The following is a 21,827-nucleotide window of genomic DNA, read 5'->3' as shown; positions in this document are numbered from 1 at the left end:
TATCTAAAAACTCATTGCCAGGGCAACTACCTAGCTCAGTCAGTTAAGCATATGGCTCTTGATTTTGGCTCGGGTCATGATCTCCTGGTTTGTGAGATCGAGCCCCTCACTGGGCTCTGCACTAACAGCACAGAACCTGCTTGGGATTCTCTGTATCCCTCTCTCTTTGCCCCTTCCCTGCTCATGTGAGTGTCCTCTCCCTCTAAAAATAAACATTTTTTAATGAGAAAACAAAACAAAACAAAACAACCTCCTTGCCAAACTCAAAGTCCGCTAGAAGTCCTCATATGTTATCTCCTAGAAATTTTATACTTATGCACTTTACATTTGGGATTATGATCCATTTGAGTTATTTCTGTGAAAGATATAAGGCCTATGTCTAGAGTATCTAGATTTATAGTTTTGCATATGAATGTACAGTTGTCCCAGGCTCATTTGTTGAAAAACCCATGTTTTTTTTTTATTATTATAATTAAATTGCCTTTTTTTTTCTCCCCACAAAGATTAGTTGACTATACTTGAGCAGGTCTGGTGTTTTTTCTCTATTTTAAAAATAAAGCTTATTAGATAGAAAGAAAAATAAATAAGAAAAACCTAAATGATCTATAAGGAGAGGGTTTTCATTTGAATTTGGTAGATGATTGAATAAAGTTGGTTTTGTTCCCTTGTTTCAGAAATGACTCCAAGCAACAAGAATAATGGCATACACAGACACAGATTTTCACTTTGATGACATTAGGAGATGTTTTTTTAAATTCTAAATCACAGTGTCTAAGAAAAGGATTGCCAATATACTGCTGGTTAAGTAAGGATGCCAGGAGACACCTAGATTTTGTGGGGGGCTGTAAATCTCGAAACAACTGGAATTTCTCCCAGGTTGACATACCTCCTAGGAACAATGACTTCTTTGGAACAACAGAAGTGGGTAATTGGGCTAGCAACAGAGCTTTTTTGGAAGCTATTTTACACACACACACACACACACACACACACACAGTCACCATCTCACATTCAACCTTGTCCCATTCCGTATACGCCAGAAAGAAATGTCTCCTGTTTTGGAATGCTGGCCTCCCATGCATGAACTGCCTTAATTTCCCCTCCCTGACACAGGTCAAAATTCCCATTTTTCCTTAACTAATATGGGAAGGCAAGTCAGTTAAAGATTTGGGTCCCCAGTTTCCTCACCTGTGAAAAGAGAGAGTTGGACCAGATAATCTGTAACACCCTTTCCAAAATTCTTTGATTTATAGCCTAGGTCCCATTCAAACCTTTTATTGTGGTAGAGTTGCACACACAGAGGAAATGTTCTCAAAATGACAATGAAATTCATTGAACATAATTCCCAGGGGACAGGAAAATGGGCCAGACTTCTCCTACAAGTATGTGGCATCTAGTCCCTGGCAAGAAAAGGAAGCTGTCTGACTAAGCTTAAAATATTCCTCTTCCCTGATATAGTGTTAATTTAACCTGCTTAATCACTACTGCAACTGCTTAGCAGAGAAAACGTAGGTACAGAGAGCTTGGGGAGCAAGCAGGTTCTGGGAGAGTATGAGAAAGTCAAGGGCAGAATGATGTTTATAATGAAAGTATAACCTCTGCCTCTTCATCTTCCTCCTCCTTTTTATTTTTTTATTATTTTGTTTAATCTGAAATTTACTGTCAAGTTGGTTTCCATACAACACCCAGTGCTCCTCCCAACAGGTGCCCTCCTCAATGCCCATCACCCACCCTCCCCTCCCTCTCACCCCCCATCAACCCTCAGTTTGTTCTCAGTTTTTAAGAGCCTCTCATGGTTTGCCTCCTTCCCTCTCTGTAACTTTTTTTTTGTTTCCTCCCCTTCCCCTCCCCCATGGTCTTCAAAATTCTATGGAATTGAACAGTTGCTCAAAGACCTTAGGGAGTGGGCTGGAGCTCTGTCCGGTTGCACAGTGTTGCATTCCTAGCTCCCTGGCGGTTGCCCATGGTAACTAATGCCGACGACGATGGAGAACATGCGCGCGCGCGCGCACACATGTCCCTTTCAAAGGGAGACCATCCCATCCACTCCCACTTTCCTAGCAGGCTTTCTCAATCTTCAATAAGTTTGTGTTAGCTGGGAATGAATGTCTGAATTTAGGCTTCAAAAATGTCCCTTTCTTCCCCCCTCCCCCCACCCCCAATCTGTATAATTACTGTTTTTTTCCTGAAGCCTTTCAAAATACTGTAATTAACAGATTGGCAGATAACCCATATAACTGCAGTTAAGGCAAATATAGTATGCAGCTGTCTTTGCATTAAGTGATTAAATCAAATAGCATAGTTTTGAAGTACATTTATAAAGCATACATTTACCTCCTGGCAAAACTGTCTTAAGTAACACACCCTCCACCATCTGTTCGCTCGGTGTTAAAACCGTATTTCCCAGGACTATAGCTATGGAGGTCAGAGCCACCAGCTGTGCAGAACCAAGAGGTGCTGAGGGATCTTTTGGAATACTCAGCAGCTTTTGGATCCTCCTAAGGATGCTCACAGTGATTGTGCATCTGTAACCCACAACCGGGACACGCACACAGACACACGTGCACACACGTGCACACATACACCTACCTCTTCAAGTTAACGCTGACCGTGTGTTCGTTCTCCACGGACAAGATAATGCACTGGCATGACTTTCAAGGCATCCGTTCAGGTGCTTATTTTTTCATTGAACTATTCATCCAACAGTGATGTATTCAATGCTTCTTGTGTGGTTAACCGGAAACGAGGTGGTGAATACAGGGGTCAATCCTCATGGCCCCTGCTCTCATGGAGGTAACAGTCCAGCACAGAAGTCGCTCGTTAACAGACTCGTTACCATAAAGGGTGATGGTCTTAAGACAGGTAGACACCGCAAGCTGAACCTCATTTAGGGTTTGGAAAATCGAAAGCTATCACTGTTTGCAGTTCAAGAATATGTACAGTAAGTGAAAATGGCTCAGTCATCAAACATGTATCCAGAACCTGCCATGAGCAGTGGTAGACAACGTAGCAAAAAGACATTTACAATCTGGTGAGGAAAACTGAAGCTAGCAGTAAAAAAGAAATGCTGCATTGGAGGATGCAGACTATTGTGCAGGGTTTCAGCGATATTGAGCAAGCGCTGAGACATGAGAAGCCTTGAGAAGGTTTCACGCAGCCGTGGTCATCAACTCTGGCTGCCCCATTTGAAACTTCAGGGAGCCTTTTAAAAATAGTCATGGCCAGGTGCCACCCTAGCTCGATTAGATTAGAAAATCTGGGGATGGGATTTGGATCTCTCTCTCTCTCTCTCTCTCTTGTTTTTACATTCTTAAGGTAATTTTAATGAGCCTTGGGGGTACAAAGCTAGAGCTGACAAAGTCATAATCTACAGTGAAGAGGGGTCATCCAGGCCAACATTCTCATGTCATAAATAAAAGCACAGAGGTGCAGAGATACCGAATGAATTCCCCATGGCCTCACAGCAAACTCAAGGCAGATATTCAACCAGTGTCCAGAATTTTCCAGTTTCCAAACTAGGCATCTTTTTATTCTATACCGTGTTCCAGATTTTCAGCATGTAGTAAAAATCAGAGCCAATCACAGAAAGTCAGATTTGTCATCAAAGTTTCCAAAATGGGAGCATTCTGGGGAGGAAAGCTAAGGGCAGAGATGCAAATAATTACTCGGAAATCAAATATTCGAGATTCTTAATTTGTAAAGCAAAGTCAGAGTAGACTCTTCAATCGTATGGTTTTACATGAAACACCATGAAGGCAAGCCTCTAAGACCAGCAGTTATTGCTGTTATATGCTAGTTTCCTTAGACGTAACCAATTATTTGACCTTTTGGGGGACTTAGCATTACATAAAGTCTTGTCTCCCCAAGAATCCATTCCTCCCATGTGGACTGTAATGCCTCCTTACTAGAGAGACATAGAGCTTTCCATTGTTATAGTTTATTTAAAAAAAAACAAAAAACAAAAAACAATAATAGATAAAGACTTTTCCCTTCATTAAAGCCTAAGTAGCAGAGAGCTGCCAGACTGGACTGCAAGATTCAGGCTGCAAAAGAAGGTAATATGAGTTTTGTTTTACATCAATATTTATTACTGTCTCAGCAGCTACACTGGATGTGCTTATAATTTATTAGTAGTCTTTATCTGGAAGCAGAAACAGATTCCATAATTCTTGTGAATCACATATCCTCCAGGCATTTTCTTTTTAATCCAACTTTTGTTTACTGTCACTTCTGCTGAACATTTTGCATTGCGATTCACAAAGAAGCAGTTCACAGAAAACGAGTATCTGGCCTACCCCAATATTTTCCATTTTATTAGTCAATGGGAGTTGGCTTTAAAGTACCCAGCTTATAATTTATAACCGGAACAGACAATTTAATCATTTTAGGATGTGTTCGAACACAGCTCAAAGTTTTAACAAGGCTTCTTCCTTTATTTCAGAGCCCCTCCCTGTCAAGAAGGCTCTTGTATTTTAAAAAGAAAGAGGTCCTTCTTTTCAGTTTTTCCCCGAGTTAGGATGTGTATTGAAACACTTTATGAGAAACGTGAAGGGGGAAATCAAACACATCTCCAAGAAGGAAAACAAATAAACAAAAAAACAAACAAACAAACTGGGGGTCTTCGGGGGATCATATAAATACTAAGGAAAAAGTGGCACAATTATTTTGACAACAGGTGGGATCTCCAAGCTGTTAATTAAGAGACTAGCCATTAAGAACATGAGGACTCAAATTTCTATACATTTACTGATCTTTTCTGGTATTTTGAGAAGATTTGATTATATGGTACTATTTTTAAATGTCATTCCATAGCTTTAAAAAAAAAATGGTGGAGGAAGCACCTGAAAATGATCATCCCTAAGGGGACAGGAGCAAAAATCACCATATGCCAGATTTTCATTTTACATAACTCAGAACTATTTACCCCATGGACAAAAGCCCATTCATTATGAGAAATAGGTAATTACAATGAAACATGCCTGTGCTAGGCCCACTAAGAAACTGGGCAATTCAGTGTCCTGGGCAACAGAATGGTATCTTCAGCTGATGGAGTAAGTAGATGGAGAGACAGATTAAGAATAGGCTAATGGATGGATGGGAAGACAATATTAGCATTCATGTAAACAAATGACAGCCACCATTAGCTAGGCCATGTCATGTCAAACAGAAACAAGCAAGAAGAACTAAGAGAGCTGCAAGCTGGCAGACGGATTACACCTTCAATAATGGTGTAGAAATAGTGACAGTAATGACAGCGGAAATAACTCCAAGAACTCTCTGGGTTCTTTCTGGCAGGAGCTTTGTCTTACTCTTCTTTATACCCTCAGCATCAATCACAGTTCCTCTCATTCCGCAGTCGTTCAATCATGTTGGATAAATGGAGGTAAAAGGAAGGGAATAAGAAAGGATTCCTGGATACAAATGCTATCAAATTACCCTCAAGTCAACAAGAACGGGATTTTTCCATTACAGTTCAATCTTAATATCACAGAAGGAAAACTAGGATGGAGATAAGTACTTCAAGATGTTATTCTGAAGCAACCTGTCTAGAAAGCCCTGGAGAGGCCTTGACAGGGAGGGGAGGGGTATTGGAGAGGAGGCTGAGGAATGGTTGCCACGTGCAGGGCCATGAAGCAAGACAATGCCAGCGGCAGGAGCAAGGAGACTAATGGAGACCCGGATGTGCTGTCTGTAGCTGAGCCATTCTGGGCAAACCTCCCAGGAGCCTCAGTTTCATATTATACAGAATAGAGAGCTAAATTGATTTACCTCTTAGATCCTTACCTGGGTCTGGTGTGCATTTTCACAATCCTGTGTTCCGTTGTTGAAATCTCTTCTCTAACTCCCTGGAAAAAAAAAGGTGATTAATTATTTTCTCTTTGGGGGAAGGAAAACAGAGCACGGAAATACCACTTATCGTACAATATTCCAGTTCGTTATGATTTGAAAAGTTTTCCTTATTTCTCATATGATTTTCTTATATGAAACCCTAAAATGCTAAGTCTACATAGGCTTTCCTAAAGCCAACACTTGGAAAACAAATGTATTTGAGACCAAAAAAAAATTAAAAGACTCATCTCTAAACCATATCTGTATTTTGGTATGGATTTGCAACTGCATAAGCCATGTGCCAAAACCTTTGTATTCTTCCCTTTTTAACAAAAATCATTCAGTATTATTTAGCACTGGGCTACATGGTAGAGCCTTACGTTTTATTGTCTCAAGCTTTCAGATTGGGAGTTTTCATTGTCTTTTTTTTTTTTAATGTTTATTTTTGAGAGAGACAGAAACAGAATGTGAGTGGGTTGGGGCAGAGAGAGAAGGAGGCACAGAATTCGAAGCAGGCTCCAGGCTCCGAGCTCTAGGCACAGAGCCAGACGCGGGGCTTGAACCCACAGACCGGGAGATCATGACCTGAGCCGAAGTCAGACGCTCAACCGAGCCACCCAGGAGCCCCCTCATTGTCTTAATCAAGATCCTGGTGAAGCACACCTTCATCCCCGGATATGGTGGTTGGTTTGTAATTTCCAAATTCAGGTCATACTCTCTGTGCAGCCATAGATTTCTTTCTAGGTAGTGACGCTGATGTGTGTACAAAGGAGTAGCGGACGCCTGTCCCTGAATATTTGTTTCTGTTCTGTAGGAGACTGGCAACAAACATATCTGTTAGTAGAAAATGACAACTCTAAGTTGATTTTCAGAGAGCAAGAATAAGAGAGAAGTACCGAAAAATGAGACATGGTAAAGTAAACATGGGGCAGATCTATCCCAGTGTAGAAAAGCTTTGAAGGGAAGTAGAATTTGAGTGAAATCTGCTTAACACATCACTGGGAGGGGGCCTAAAGGAAGAGAAAACCCTGAGGTAAGAAGGGTCTGCCCATTCCAGCAGGCTGAAATGTGCCCAATCTGGCCTGGGGCGGGTCCTCAGTAGATCAGCATTTCCCATTCGAGGGCAGTGATATCAACACGCAAAAGTAAGAGAAAGGAGCACTCCATCTTGGCAAGGAGAATCAATCTATGGGCTTGTAGGACACTGGCCCATGGATCATTGAGCTGCGAGCTGTGCCAGATGCACTCAGGAAAATTGGGGTCTTCTGAATAAAGAGATTTCAGGTGTGGTTATCTCCTACTGATTCAGTTAGTGTTCTTACTCATAGCTCCTACTTATGTGATCAAGGGTTTGTATCTGGACTTTCCAGATAAAGAAATTGATAAAGAAAGATTTAAAATGGCCTTTCCCAAGTCATTGAGCTAGTAGGTTACAGGGCAAGGGCTTGAAACCATGATATTAATGGGATTATTTTTGTCCTTATATGTAGTTGTATTATTATTCCATTTGCCTTTTTTCCAATATATACTTAAAAAAAATTTTTTTTTAATGTTTATTTATTTTTGAGACAGAGAGAGAGCATGAACAGGGAAGGGTCCAAGAGAGGGAGACACAGAATCTGAAGCAGGCTCCAGGCTCTGAGCTGTCAGCACAGAGCCCGATGCAAGGCTTGAACTCACAGACTGTGAGATCATGACCTGAGCCGAAGTTGGACGCTTAACCAACTGAGCCACCCAGGCGCCCCTCCAATATTTTTTTAAAACGCATGTTGACAGTGTTGGAACCATAGTTGTAATAAGACGATCCCAATATTTTTGCCCAAGATAGAACCTAATAAAACTGTTTAAAATTTAGTATTCCTCAATTTCAGGAGTTGGGTTTAATGGTGATGGCTGTGGACATCAGTCTGTTCATCACAAGGGGAGTTAAAACCCAGTGGGACTGACCAATGGGCCATGTCTTTTTCTTTTCTTTCTTTTTTTTTTTTAAGTTTATTTATTTTGAGAGAGATAGAGAGCATGTGTGTGAGTGGGGAGGGGCAGAGAAAGAGGGAGAGAGAGAGAGAGAGAGAGAGAGAGAGAGAGAGAGAATCCCAAGCAGGCTCCATGCTGCCAGCACAGAGCCTGATTTGGGGCTCAAACTCATGATCCTGAGATCATGACCTGAGCCGAAATAAAAGTTGGAGTCACCAGGCATCCCTGGGCCATTTCTTAAAATTATTTGTTAGGGAACAATTTGAAACTTATGGAAAAGTTGTAAGAATGCCACAATACCCTTTAGATTTACTTATTGGTTTATAATTTGTCCTACTTGCTGTCTTTTTCTCTCTATAAACATTGTTCTTTGTCTCAGACTTTTGAAATGTGATGGCATACATCATGGCCCTTAAGTTCTAAATGCTCTGCTGTGTATTTCCTAAGAAAAAGAGCATTTCCTTACACATCCACAGTATACATATCAACTCGAGTAATTTAGCATGAACACTGGATTTTTATGTCCTTTGCAGCTTGTTTTTTTTTTTTTTTTTTTTTTTCCTCCAGTTCAGGATCCAGTTAAGGACCACTCATCGTACTTACTTATTGTGATCCTTTAGTCTCCTTTCATTTGAAACAACTCTCCAGATTTGTCTTTTGTGACTTTGACATTTTTTAAGAATGCAGTCGGTGGGCCATTTTTACAGCCCATTCTTTGACCTGGAAATAGTTTTCTTAGAGCTTGCTTTTGCTCAGCCTTGAAAGGATGCCTATAGATATGCAACTCCTTTAGCCTTTGCGGTCATTGGGAATTCTGTACAAAGTGACCCATGAGCATTAGCAACCAGAACTGAAGAAATCAAAGTAAGGAAATGATACGGGGCTTAAATTCTCCAGTGTAACATCTTAAGGGTGAGGCCATAGGTAGAGTAAATCTCTTGAATGTATGGCTAATGTGAGTAGATAAAACAGCCATATAGACACTATGATATCAACTAATTTTAACGACTTTATGAAAGGGTAATTGATATCCACCTAACTGCACATACTTCATGTGTACAGTCTGATATGTTTAAATATATGCAAGCATTTGCGAAATCATCAGTCTGATCAAGGTAGTAAACAAATCCATCACCCCCCAAAGTTGCCTCTTGCCCATTTGGTTTTTGTCGTGGTGGTGGTGGTTTGTGGTAAGAACGCAACTGGAAATCTACCCTCTTAACACAACTCTCAGAGGACAATACGTTATTATTAACTGCAGGCACCGTGTGGTCCCTCAGAGCTCTAGAACTTACTCATCTTGCGTAACTGAACCATTTCACCTGTTGAACACCTCCCCATTTCCCCCTACCCTCCAGCCCCTGGTAACCACCATCGCTTGTTTTGAATCAGTGTAAGACACTAGGATGTGTGGAGACTAGTAGGGATTTTGGTGAAGAGTTAGCAAGTAGGTGGGAAAATTAGGAAAACTTTTATAAAAGAATCAACCTATAGATGTGATTCAAAACAAACAGACATACCTACTCTGTACAAAAAAGGGAGACTGAAATATTGTGGTTCTGGTGTGGGAATCTGGGAGCGAGGATAGAACCAGGAGGGCAGGGCACTGCTCAGGTGTGTGGGGGGTTGGGGTGGCTGAGGGCCTGAGGGGCATAAAAGTCCAAAAAGCTCTTTGGATGGAAAACCATTTTGAAGAGAAGAATGCATATTATTTGCAGTGGGATGGGTTATCCACCCTTTATTACCCGTATAGAATCTTTAGTAAAGACTATTTTGCTCACTTAGGCTTTTTTTGTGAAAGTGGCTTCCTTTGGGGATGCTTGAAGGGGAGGCTGAGGAAGGTGTCTGGGTGGATGCAAGGCCAAAATAGATTATCTGGAGAAACTGGCGTGACGAATGGAAGAGAGGGGCGCTCGGGGGGCTCAGTCCGTTACGCGTCCAATTTTGACTCAGGTCATGATCTCACGGTTTGTGAGTTCGGGCCCCACGTTGGGCTCTGTTGCTGACTGCATGGGGCCTGCCTGGGATTCTCTCTTTTTTCCCTCTCTCTTCCCCCACCCCCGCCTCAAAAATAAATAAGTAAACATTAAAAAAAAAAAAAAAGAACAGAGATTTCAAGAGTGTAAATTCCAAGGAATTTGCAGAAATTCTAGAGAAAACCCCTGACTTTCAAGGCTGCCAGAGAATTGATAGGTTCAAAGCCAAGATCTCCAGGGGTAAAAGGTGCACCCAGCTGCGTCTGTGTGATATGTGGAATAAATAGGAAACTATGCTAATGTATATATATATGACATGATAAAAGGGTGGAGTGGAAAATGGTAAGGTCCAGAGGAGGATAGGGGAATCTAGTGACCCAGAGAGTGGGTGCGCTTTTCCTCTCTCGGCTCCTCCCACGCCCTTAGGAGGCCTCTGTGAAAGGTACAGAGCCATGTGATGCAGGCCTAGAACCCCACTCTGGAGTGTACCTTCCTCAAGTACCTAGTTACTTGTGGATTCAGAGCACATCAGATAATGCAGAATGAGCTCTTTTCTTCTGTGGACATTTTCTGTCCTAGGAGTGAGTGCAAGTTCTACTCCCTGGGGAATTTTGATTTTTTTTTTTTTTTAATTTTTCTTTCATGTTTATTTATTTTTAAGAGAGACAGAGTGCAAGCAGGGGAGGGGCAGAGAGAGAGGGAGACACAGAATCCGAAGCAGGCTCCAGGCTCTGAGCTGTCAGCACAGAACCCGATGCGGGGCTCGAACTCACGAACCTCGAGATCGTGACCTGAGCCAAAGTCGGACGCTTAACCGACTGATCCACCCAGGCGCCCCGGGGAATTTTGATTTGATTGCCTATGTTGCTTGGGGGATGCGGCTCCTCTTTCTGTTTTTATCAGTATTGGGGAAAGAGATCGAAATCAGATACGGGAACTCTAGACCTAGCCCCCTGGAAGAAGTTGAGTCTTGTTTTTCCTATTCTGCTCACTTTTCTAACTCATGTGGGAGCAGAGAGACACTTGAAATGAAAACGCTCAGGAGGCAGTAGACCCCATCTTTTGAGGGGAACCAGTGGGATGGGACAGAGGTGAGAGCGGGGACTGGGACTTCAAGCAGAATTCGCAGACCGTCTGCCTGGGTGTGGTAGAGGTTCCTAGGATAAATTCCAACTACTAGTGCTTATGGGTGGTTATTTGACTTTTCAAGGTATTTCAGGGCACTTGAGAGGAAGAGCTTCTTAGCATCGTTTATGAGCTATCTTTCGTGGCGTGTGTCCTTTGCAACAATTCTTCCCCTTGTGTTTGGGCTGACGTGGAGAGCAATGGGTCTCTAGAAGACTCTGATCGGATGCTAGGCCACCTGTGCTCAGAGAACAGAGTCCTGCTGAATTGAACTAGATGTTTCTAAAGATATGAGGAACTGTGTCGTTTCGCAAGAAACTGACAGTGAGAATATCAGCTGAGGACCTCAGGCAGGAAACCTTGGTTACTTGCGTTTTTCAGAGACGAAACCGTGGGACATTGTTTCATCCACTTGAAAAACGAATAACAGGATGGGCGCCTGGGTGACTCAGTAGGTGAAGTTTTGGACTCTTGATTTCAGCTCAGGTCACGATCTCCTTGTTCGTGAGATGGAGCCCCAAGTGGGGCTCGGCTCAGACAGTACAGACGCTGCTTGGGATCTCTCTCTCTCTCTCTCTCAAAATAGATAAAAAAACTTAAAAAAATAATAATAGGGAAAAGAAACAGTCTTAATTAATTCAATGAAGAAAAGCATATTATTCATGAATAATGAATGCCTGAAGCTTGTTTAGAGAGAAGAGTGAGAATTAAGTCCCCGACTCTCATTCTTTCTTGTCTCGCAGCATCCACACAGATCCAGGAAGAAGATCAAAGGTAGGACATTAACAGGAAGGTTCTGCCCGTTAGACTTTGCTTTCCAAGGGTTGACCTTACGCTTTTTTTTTCTGTGAAGACCCAGGTCCATAATCTGAGGAGGTCCATTTCTAGCATAGGTCCTTCTCCGAAACAGAGCCTTCAGAAGTGAGATCCAAAGGAAAGAAATTAGGAAATTCTGAGACGTTCTCGGATTCCCTGCTCTGCCCATCTTTAGGAACTAAAGAATGATGGAACTAGCTGCACAAGGGGCTTACCTATTTGGTGGTGATGTGAGGTGCAGTGTGCATTAGGCAGGGTTATCCAGAGAAACAGAACCAATAGAATGTATACATGTAGAGAGATTTATTTATGGAATTAGCTCACATGATAATGGAGGGTAGCAAGTTCAAAATCTGCAGGCTGAGTTGGCAAGCTGGAGGCCCAGGAAAGAGTCTGTGTTGTGGTTCAAGTCCAAAGATCAAATGTTACAAAATTTCTTCCTGCTTAGGGAGGTCAGTCTTTTGTTTTATTCAGGCTTCACCTGATGGAATGAGGACCACTGGCATTTTGGAAGGCGATATGCTTTACTCAAGTGCATTGATTAAAATGTTACTATTATCTGAGACCCATTCACAAGAACATTCACAGTGCATAGTCATATTTAATTTTTAAAAATTTTATACAAGGGCACCCGGGTGGCTCAGTCAGTTAAGCGTCCAACTTTGGCTCAGGTCATGATCTTGCAGTTTCCTGAGTTCAAGCCCCACATCGGGCTCTGTGCTGATAGCTCAGAGCCTGGAGCCTGCTTTGGATTCCGTGCCTCCCTCTCTCTCTGCCCTTCCCCTGCACCCCTCCTCTCAAAAATAAACATTAAAAAAATTTTTAATAGAAACATTATACAACAAACTGCTATTTTATTTTGTTTTTCCCTGACAAATTTCAGTTTCCATTTTATGTATTTGTGACAAACCGTATTCCTTCTTTTTTTTTTTTTTTTTTTTTTCCTTTATTGCTCCGGTCATAATACTTACTTCATTATCTCCCCTCACATGTCTTTATTTTAAATTATAAAATTCTTTCCATACTTTGCTCAACTAGAAAAATAAGTTAATAATATCATTGTAAAATCATTCATTTCCATTGAGTTACCAATTAAACTTACATAGATATCATAACCTATGGTATTTTTCTTAGGATGTTGAAGTAAACACATTATAATGTTGCGTCGGTGCGTCGAAAACAAGCCACAGTTGAACTGAATTAATCCATTGGCACGGCCTAGATCAGTGATATGTTTATTCTGTAAGATACTGGAAAAGAAGTTTCACATATAGTGCAATACGATATATTACAAGATGCAACAGTTAGAGCAAGGTGGAAGGACTAAAATTGTATTAGATTAAAAAACGGATGCACATTTTGATAGTTTTCATGACTTTTGTGAATAATGCTTTGAGGAACATGGGAGTGAAAATGTCTCTTCAAGATCCTGTTTCCAAGGCAGAGACATGTTTTAGAATCTCCAGGATCACAGAGGCCTAAGACTTTCTTATCTACTAGAAAAGCCCTCATACCTAAGACTCCTCAGCAAACCATGGCTAACCACCATACAGTGTTTTATAACACACATGCAAAAATACTTTCTTTTCAATTTGAAACGGATGCTTTAACTCAATAAATTTAAACACCATTTTGGTGCAAATCATAATCAGTCCTTTCTAGAAATAATTAAAAATATTTCTTTACTTTTTCTCCTTAGGTCAAGGTATTCAATAGTGAAATATCCATAAAATAAACTGCCCCATGATAATCTGAAGTTGGAAACTTTAGATAGTGTGTTTTTTTTTTTTTTTTTTTACGTTTATTTATTTTTGAGACAGAGAGAGACAGAGCATGAACAGGGGAGGAGCAGAGAGAGAGGGAGACACAGAATCTGAAACAGGCTCCAGGCTCTGAGCTGTCAGCACAGAGCCCGACGCGCGGCTCGAACTCACGGACCACGAGATCATGACCTGAGCCGAAGTCGGACGCTTAACCGACCAAGCCACCCAGGCGCCCCAGATAGTGTTTTAGTTAAAAAAGAGTTCTTTGGAAGGGGGCTTGGGGTGTCTGGGTGGCTCATTGGTTAAGCGTCTGACTCTTGGTTTTGACTCCGGTCATGACCTCACGGTTTGTGAGTTTGAGCCCTGTGTCTGGTTCTGTGCTGACAGTGCAGAACCTGCTTGGGATTCTCTCTCTCCCAGTCTCTCTCTGTTACTCCCCTGCTCTCTCTCTTTCTCTCTCAAAAATAAATAACTAAACTTAAAAAAAAAAAAAAAAAAAAAAGATCCTGATTTCAATTCCCTTGGGTACATTACCAGAAGTGGGATTGCTGGATATGGTAAATCTGTTTTTGATTTCCGGGAGAATCTCCTTGCTGTTTTCCATAGTTTCCAAGTTACATTCCTCTCAGCATTGTACAAGTTTTCCCTTTTTCCACATCCATCAATACTTGTTGTCTTTGGGTTTTTTGATAATAGCTATCTCTCTGCAAAGACGAAATATAAATGGACAACGGGTACATAAAATGGTGCTCAGCATCACTAATCATCAGGGAAATGCAGTCAAAGCTACAGTGAGATATCACCACCTTATCTTTGGGCCAGGGACATAAAATTTCTGGAAAGTCCCCAGCCATGTCTGAGTATGGAGGGGATTCTAGGACTTGGCCATGTTGGTAGGACATGTCTTATCTAGCAGTCTTCTATTGCCCTTCCTGTTGGATTGGCCAAGTTTGTCCAAACTCCCCTCCCCAGTTGTGCCCCTCCCTGCCTTCCTTACACATGGGTCAGATCTGCACTGACTGATTTAACGGCTTCTCTCATCCTACCAGCTTCCTTCTCCTTTTCTCTTCCTTGGGCATCACTACCCCTTCTCTTGCTCTCCAAATTCTGTTTTCATGTTTGCTTCCCAGGGACACAGTTTCTTAAATCATTTCCCTTTTCTTCTTCTCTGTGATTGCTTGAAAATTTTAGTGTATCCCATCCTTGCTTGGGGGGTTGTTAGGTTCTCCGGCAGTAGAAACCCACATTTCTACTGAAATCTGCTTTTCAAAAGTCTATATTATCAAGAACTCTAAGATTCTCATATATCTAAGTGATATAGCTAGGTTCTCATTTTCTGAAGTCTTTTGTCCTTTTTTGGGTAATGGTTACAAATTTTATTTTTTAATTTTTAAAATTTTTTAAAAAATGTGTATTTATTTTTGAGAGAGACAGAGTGTGAGTGGGGGAGGGGCAGAGGGAGAGAAAGACACAGAATTCGAACCTAGCTCCAGGCTCTGAACAGTCAGCACAGAACCCGGCTTGAGACTCGAAACCATGAACCGAACCAGGAGGTCATGACCTGAGCCAAAGTCAGACGTTTAACGGACTGAGCCACCCAGGTGCCCCAATAATTACAAATTTTAATGTGACCTAATCAAATTATTCTAGAGTTGTAGCCACCTTACCTAACCCCGTGGGTTTTTTGTTGTTGTTGTTTGTTTGTTTTTGTTTATTTGTTTTGTTTTAATAATGCTATGATAGAGCTGAGGGCCAGAATAGTTAAGTGATTCATCTCAAATTGCAAGAATGTATATATACGTATAAAATTTATTTTCTTCATAAAGTAATTGTCTCAAGAGAATGTCTTCACTTTCATGACATTTCTAATCAGAAAGTGTCAGATCTTAGCTCTCTCTACGCTGCTCATTTACTAATTTTATTAAATTACTTCCTAATGTCTTTAACTAAGATTATTTTACTCCTCTAGGGTTTGATAGATTCGTCCCCTAAATGTGATGAGTGCCTTCTCCTGGACCGCACATATTTCATATATCCCAAGGAAGGTTCTTTGTTGATAGCTAGATTAGCAAGGAACAAGACAGTCGTGGAAAGCCCATTTATATATATTTTATTTAATTAGGCCACACCAGCAAGTTAATATACAGTGCCATATCAAAAGACATAAAAGTGTTAATTAATAATGAAAAATGAATTAAGATAATCTATGGAATGTATTCTAAAAGTCTCCTTTTATTCCTTGTTCTATCCATACCGCCCCCCGCGCCCCACCTCCTCCCTCTTCATCCAAATGGCTACTGCTCTGATTGGCCATTATTCGATCAACAATTAACCCCAGGGAACAGAATCTAGAATTTCCTAAGAAGGCATTATTGGCCTGTTTTCCTGCAGACATTGTGGTGCATCTTGGGAAGAGAAACTCAAATTAGTTACCAAAAGGTAAGATAGGACCGGGGGGGTGCCTACTCAGACTTGGGTAGGAGGCAAGGAGGGTGGCAGTTTATAACAATTATACTTTACAGTCTTGAAAGGATTAAACACATACACACCCAGTTAATTTGCCCCCGGGAGGCATGCAAGTGATTTTCCTCCCCTAAGTAATACTGTCAAATGTATCCATGTTTTCATTAACTGCTGAAATAATTTTTTCTATTCATCGTAGGGTTATACTGTACTTTTTTTGTGTTAATAAGTATTTATCCTCTTACCTTATACTATTATAATCATTAACTGCAGTGTGTAAATGTACTAGTTATTACTGTCTAACTTTTGTTGAAAAAAAGCACAATAAGGGAGTGAAGGTGAAAAAAACATTACATAAAAAGCATGCAGCCAGAGTTTCCTGCCAAGTAGCAGGGCACTGAATTCATGACATTTAGTTTCTGTGCCCAACAGCTATGTCCTGCGGTTTTATTGAAAGAGAATACTGATCAGCCCAGGGAACATAATATTCTTGAGAATTGCACATCTTGGAATTGAAGAAAATGAGAAATTGGAGGGAAAATATCCATGGGTTTCTTTCTTTCTCTCCCTCTTTCCTCCCCTCCCCACCTCTCCCTCCCTTCTTGCCTTCCTGTCTGCCTTCCTTTTCCTTCTTTATTTTAGTGGGGGTGGGGGGAAACATGGGCCAAGAAGGCCAGTCAGATATTATAACATACAGGTAAGATGTGGTAACGTCCAGTCTGCAGTATCCACTTGGAAAAATCCATGCAGAAAAAAAAAATCCAAACAAAACAAAACAACAACAACAACAACAACTCACGATTTAAGAACTAACCATAAAGAAAAGTGAAATTAAATGCTGGTAAGTGATACTAAAAGAAAAGAAAACAAAACCAAACCCCAAAACCCCACAAAACCCAAAAAACATTAAGGGGAACAAATGCATGTATACATGGCTCAGTTACTTAAAAAAAAGTCTCTTAGCTGTCAAAGCACTTCAGGGATGTTGTGGATAAGCAGTATCTCGAAGATGACTTTTTTTTGTACACAATATTTTAAATGAAACAAAATCTGGGAAAAATGTAGCAAGTACAGCCTTTTCACTATGCAGTATGTTAATGTGTCAGATTGGTGGTGCGGCGGAACAGCTTGAGGGAATGGCAGTATTTTAATAATATTATATGTTAACCTGGCCTTTATAAATAATCTCTGTTTACCTGCAAGATGCTATTAGCCTAAGCACATGACTTATAACTTTATAGATATTCATCGCTCGCCCCTTGTTTCCTAATTGTATTAAAAAAGTAGTACGCGAGTCTTTCCCAAGAAGAGGAACGAGATTAGATTTAAGGGAGGAGAATATTGATTGAATGAACGACTATTGAAGATAAAATATTTGCAAAAGTTAAGGCAACAATACTGGAGCATCTTGGAAATAAATATATGTAGTCCTGTTTCTTTCTCCTTGATTGTTCTAAAAGCCATTTCACACGTTACTAAAGAAGGGCCATTGGCCCTGATGAAGAGTCTGCAGTATGGAAGGGTTGTCTGGGGAGCCTGGGTGGCTCAGTTGGTTAAGTGACTCAGGGCATGATCTCACAGTTTGTGAGTTCGAGCCCCACATGGGGCTCTCTGTTGTCAGCACAGAGCCCGCTTCAGATCCTCTGTCTCCCTCTCTCTCTGCCCCTCCCCTGCTCTCTCTCTCTCTCTCTCTCTCTAAAATAAAGAAAAGTTGTCTATGTCTTTGTGCAGCTCTGTGCTGCCCTTATTTATGCTTCTCGTATAGTGTATATTCAAAATCCAACATGTCTTTACTCCATTTCGGTGTTTTTCTTTCTTCCTTCAAGTAATTCCTGCCTATATACAAACAATCTATGTTGATCAATTAAAATGCCTTAATCCAGATGGAAGGCAACTATACTAGCCACTACACCACACCGCCTAAAAGCATTTCGTCTAAAACTGATGTAGGTCTTGTCCACTCCAATGAATTATGCATAACTGGAGGGCGATTTCTTGGCATGGGAAAAAATGTGACATGTGAGATTAAAATTAAATATTGAGTAGGCTTTCTCCTAGAGACACCAATTAAAGAAAGGTGCTTCTTTTCCACCATTAAAGTATACAGGCCTTCATTTGTGCGTGTCGCGCAAAGGAATGGGACGGTCCAGACACAGTGCAGAATGCTGAATACGTGCGGGCTTGGCCCTCCACAGCTGGTTGCAGAAGGAGATGTCAGCCGGTCTTAGCAATGGCTTGGAGCTCAGGATCTTTTGGTGGGCTTTGCTATTTTCCCCACATGCCCCTTTTGGCCTTTGGCTGAGTGGGGCCTGGGTTTAACTCACAGGCTGTCATTAGGGGCAGTTATAAAGCAAATTACAGCAATAATGACATCACCCACGAAACTGAGAGCCATTCTGACGGGGCCCGGGAGGGAACAAGACAGTGCGATGGCCAAATGGGCATACTGACCTTCTCAGAAAATACCAACCCCAAATTTCACATTCATTTGTTGGTTTATTTCCTTGTTCCTTCTTCCCTCTTTTTATTAACAACATTGGAAGAGGTTTAAAACATGGCCTCTACCTCTTCGAAGCAAAGTCAACCAAGCACCCAAAAAAGAGGTGATTTAGGTAATGTCTGTTGCACACACTTGACTTTTCCAAATGGAACCAGTCTTTTCAGTCTCCTGGGTTGGAGTCTCTTAGGTCTTTCTCATGACACTGTAGCTGACCTTAAGTCCCGAGACTTGGCGAGGGGAAGAGTAGGTCATTTCTGTGGCAGGATGGGCATATAACAAGGCACTCATTTGTCAGCAAACTAGAGGGCCCTTTGCACACATAGGACTTCTCTCTCTAATGGCGTTTCAGTGCCCCCTGAGGGCTTCATATGAAATCATTCATGTGACTCAAAGGGTCTCTGAAGTAAAGATTAACTGCCAGTCATCAGGAAACCCAAAGTCATTTAAAGTAAGAGGTGCCACAAGCCAAAAGATAGAAGCCATACACACATACAATATTAATAAAGCAATTACAGTAAGTGCTATAACATCCTGCTTTGCAAATCTCTTGCCACTTCAAGAAACATCTGTCTCCGCCACTAGAAATTACTGTTAAAAAAACTAAACCAAACAAAACAAGCTGTGCTTTGTGTTTTGGCTTTTCATTCAGTATCCCGATCAGCCAGTCTGCTACCAAAGCTTCCGTACCAATTTCATAGTCTATTCCCTGGGTTGGTTTTCCAACCAATGTAGCCAATTGTGCTTATAGTGAGCAGAGGGGCAATTAGCTGATCCATTGCACTGTGCAAAATGCCTGAATCCAATCACACATCACGTCTCGGGAGGGTGAGGAGGAAATTCAAGTGACCAGATGAATCCTTATGTAACAGAAACTGGCTTGAGTCTGAGCCTCCCCAGATCCTAAAAGTTGTGAGTGCCCTATTTTTTAAAGAACAGATTCTCATGCTTAATTACAACGCACATGCTGGTTACTTGGTTACTGGTCAATAAAATCCAGATCTGGCTGGGAGAGGGAGGAGCCACAGAGATCGATGAACGTGTTTTCGAAAACCTGCAGCCTGGGCTGTACCCCTATTTGAACAGAAAAAGCACAAATTTTCTGAACGTTCCATTTTCTTCATTGTAAAATAAGGAGATGAATTCCTCCCCAGCTGTCTCAAAGGGGATCAAACTGAATATGTTCCTGGAGATCCTGTGTATACGGTGGAGGACGGTAGCAGTATAAGTATACTTAAGTATATGTATAAGTATACATAAGTATATGCCCCACGTATAAGCTACGGAACATTTCCTCCTGGAATAGCACCCGGTTTCTTAGAGGATAATTGAGAAGAAAGGAAAACATGTCCATAGTTATTACTGAATGCAAATAGGTCTTGTATTAAGAGAGAAGCAACAACAGAATAATGTGATTTAGAGACGAGAGAGTGAAGGTTTGCTCCAACGTGAAGAAAGAGTGAGGTGACCATCGTTTCTTAAATGGAAGATTGTAACTAAGACAAAAGTTTAGGGGTTGTAGATGTGAGTGAGTAATTTGGTTTAAGGACCATTCGCTCAAATATTTAACTTGATTTTCGGGTCCTTGAGCTTTCCTGTGCTGACAAATGAACATTTCTGGTAATTGTGTATCTTCCAAAAGGACCAACTAGTAGCGATATGAAATGAAGGCTTTGTGTGTAGCACGGTCCATCATGGTCTTACCTTCTCTCTCCACTTATTTGAAGATTGAATCCATGATACCTAAATGGCATTGCACTTTGACACCGAGTGGAACATGGCGTGTGAAGCAGGAAATAGAAAGAGATGGAGATGGCCAGTCAACTAGAGGTCATATGGAGGAGCGCCTTGAAGCCCACGTTGTAACTCGGACATTACCCTGTAGGGGATTTAGAGCAGGGTTGCAGCAGGGATGTGACAGAAGCAGATGTGTGATTTGGGAACATTTTATTTTATTTGGAAGATGTATATCGGATGATTACGAAGGGAGTGAATCTAAAGAAGAAATATGATTGAGGAAGTTGTTGAATAACCAGTGAGGTGATAAAGACCTGGACAGAGCAGTGGTCAGGGCCAGCTTCGGGAATGTGTGACCCGTGCAGTCCCAGAGGGCTCCCTGCTTAGAAAGGCCCACACTCGGTTTCTCAACTCTTGAAACTCTTCATAATTTTAGAAGAAGGGACCCCTTGTTTTCATGTTGCACTTAACCCTGCAAATTATTTACCTGGTCTTGGTAGAGGTGGTAAGAGAGACACCAGGATAAATGAAGATGAGAGTTCTGCTCCTCTTTGCTCTGTTTGCATGATTTTCTTGGTGTCCTCAGGCTAACCCCTGCCTGATCGGAATGTGGTCTGGGTGTTGCGGCAAAAGGACTAGAGGAGATTTAAGAATGTTATTACAGCAACATAAAAGGAAAGAATTAATGTGCAGTCTCTATCCTTCGATAAGGAAGCTTTGCATTCTCATCCAGGTAAGGGATATAGTCAGGATTTATTGAGAGTGGAAAGAACTAGCTATGTTCTTTTATCTTTCTTTGATTAAAACATAAAATCGTATTCTATGCCCCAAGTAGAGGGAATGCCATGTAAAGAATATGGGATGCTGAAAGTCAATTCCTTTTTGCCTGAGGGGTTGTGACAGCAAGATATCAGAGAGGGACCTGAAGGGGAGAGTACCTCTTGGCATTGAAGTTCCCAAGGCGGGCAAGCGGTCACATGCCCCAAGACCGACACAGGAGCAGTAATGACCGTTTCAGCATCTGAGTGGCTGCCAATGTTTGCAGAGGACTGGTGCTCACTCTTTTCCCACACCCCACGGCAAACAAAACTAAGCTTTGCTGCAATAGATGACCTTGGAGCAGAAAAGCGAAAGTCCCAATACTGATTGCGACTGGATTTCCTGACAGCCTATTGGGACAGGTTCTTGGAATCCAATTTAAATTAATTAAAGGAAATAAAATGTTCTATTTCTGTTACTTAAAAATTAGGTTGCAAATTCATATATGCATATGGTTGTACATTTATATATGCAAATTCACATATGCATAAACCACTGGCTCTAAGAAGATGAAATATTAGGACATAATCTTACTGCCAAGCTTAAGTATATAACATTTCAGCATTATGTTTATTCTTTACCTTTAAAGTTGAACTCCTATTATTAGGAGTTGTACAACCACAACATATGTGAACAGTTACCTATTGTTAAAATTGATACCTTTTGGATTTCCTAACTGCTACAGTATGGGGTTTAGCATTATAATGCTTTTTCATTCCTTTCTAACAATTTCTTAATTACAACTTTCCCTTTTATCCTTGCATAATTAAGAATTATTTGTTTTTATGGGATGTTAAAAGAAACAGTAACTACCAGCATGAGAGATTT

The sequence above is a fragment of the Panthera tigris genome, chromosome D4, assembly GCF_018350195.1.
Source record: "Panthera tigris isolate Pti1 chromosome D4, P.tigris_Pti1_mat1.1, whole genome shotgun sequence".
NCBI classification, from domain to species: Eukaryota; Metazoa; Chordata; class Mammalia; order Carnivora; family Felidae; genus Panthera; species Panthera tigris.
The sequence above is the reverse complement of the archived record's forward strand: the minus strand, read 5'-3'. Positions refer to the sequence as shown.